This window comes from Hermetia illucens, chromosome 1, assembly GCF_905115235.1.
Source record: "Hermetia illucens chromosome 1, iHerIll2.2.curated.20191125, whole genome shotgun sequence".
Taxonomy (NCBI): Eukaryota; Metazoa; Arthropoda; class Insecta; order Diptera; family Stratiomyidae; genus Hermetia; species Hermetia illucens.
The window spans coordinates 143,310,308-143,312,567 of record NC_051849.1 but is presented as its reverse complement, the minus strand read 5'-3'; positions in this window follow the sequence as shown (position 1 = coordinate 143,312,567).

Genomic DNA, 2,260 nt, shown 5'->3' with positions numbered 1-2,260 from the left:
GTCATTCATGAATGCAGTATCTTTGACTAGGAAAAAGCGGTCTTAATAAAAGCTGACGGTCGCAGACACGGTGATTTGTTGAACTCACTCCACTCCAAACGAATATTTTTTGTTAAAAGATATTTTTTTGTGATAAAATTTTATGAAAGTTTCATTTAATTTCAATCTTTTTTGTCAAAACAATATCTTTTTGTTATTCGACAAAAAACTTAATAAATTTAAATTGAAAGTAACAAACGACATAACGATATGAACCAAAGATCGGAACCAGATATTTAAAAAAATAATTATTCCACAATTAGAAATTCGAACAAATGCGTTGGTGAATGTTACATTCCCTAACGATTTTCAGAATTACAATCTACATGAGAGAAATGAAATATGTCCCAATTTTTATTGAGGTGAGACCCCATTAAACAATGGAAGGATAGATGCGACGCAAATCCATAAAAAGATATTTACTGGACTTTTGGAAAACCACTCAGACTGCCCCGAGAGCAAGAATAAATATCAAAGGGTATGAGGAATTCTTCGTGCAGGACAGAAGCCATCAGTCAATCGGTGTACTCATAGCATCCTGAGCTCACATTTCTGAACGTTTGTTCGACGTTATGTTGTTCTGGGATAACTCACTTGTCAGCCTTGTTATATATTCAGTGCCACTTTCCCCTTCTAGCAAATTCATCAACAACGAGGTAAGAATTGAAGTAAACGCAGGATTGAATATTATTCAATATTTCATCATCATCAACGGCACAACAACCGGTATTCGGAGTAGGCCTGCCTTAATATAATAAGGAACTCCAGACATCTCGGTTTTGCGTCGATTCACCAATTCGATATCCCTAAAAGCTGTCTGGCGTACTGACCTACGCCATCGCTTCATCTCAGGCATGGTCTGCGTCGTCTTCTTTTCCTACCATAGATATTACCCTTATAGACTTTCCGGACTGGATCATCCCCATCTATACGGATTAAGTGACCTATTGACGCGAATTTTATCCACAACCGGACCGTCATGGTATCGCTCATAGATTTCGTCATTGTGTAGGCTACGGAATCGTCCATCCTCATGTACGGGGTCAAAAATTCTTCGGAGGATTCTTTTCTCGAACGGGGCCAAAAGTTCGCAATTTTTCTTACTAAAAACCTTTTCTTACTATTATAAAAGTCCCCGAGGAATACAATGAAGACTGGCAAGATCATTGTCTTGTACAGTAAGAGACCCTATGGTGAGGCGTTTCGAGAGGAACAGTTTTTGTAAGCTGAAATAGGCTCTGTTTGATGCCAACAATCGTGCGTGGATTTCATAATCGTAGCTGTTATCGGTTGTGATTTTCGACCCTAGATAGGAGAAATTATCAACGTTCTCAAAGTTGCAGTCTCCTATCTTTATTCTTCCCGTTTGACCAGTGCGGTTTGATGTTGTTGATTGGTTTGTTTTCGGTGCTGACGTTGCCACCATATACTTTGTCTTGTCTTCATTAATGTGCAGCCCAAGATCTCGCGCCAATTTCCACTTGCTCGATCTCGATGAAAGCAGTTTGTACGTCTCGGGTCGTTCTTCCCATGATATCGATATCGTCACCATAGGCCAGTAGTTGCGTGTATTTAAACAGGATCGTACCTCTTGCATTTACCTCAGCATCACGGATCACTTTCTCGAGGGCCAGGTTAAAGAGGGCATCCCCTTGTTGATGTCGAATGGTTTTGATGGTCTTGATCCTGCTGCTTTTATCTGGCCTCGCACATTTTTCAGGTCAGCCTAGTCAGTCTTACCAATTCCGTCGGGATACTGAATTCTCTCATGGCCGTGTACAGTTTTACCCTGGCTATGTTATCATAGGCGGCTTTAAAGTCGATGAATAGATGGTGCAACTGTTGTCCATATTCCAACAGTGTTTCCATCGCTTGCCGCACAGAGAAAATCTGATCTGTTGCTGATTTACCTGGAGTGAAGCCTCTTTGGTATGGGCCAATGATGTTCTGGGCGTATTGTTAATGGCACTCAGCAACGTGATACCTTTGCAATTACTGCACTGTGTGATACCTCCCTTTTTTATGTATGAGACAGATAATGCCTCGTTGCCAATCGTCAGGCATTGATTCGCTGCCCCATACCCTGAACATAAGTTGATGAACCACTTGGTGTAACTAGTCGCCTCCATATTTAACCAATTAGGCTGTAATTCCATCGGCTCCTGGGGACTTATGATTTTTAAGCCAATGAATTGCACGGACTGTTTCTCCTATACTTGGT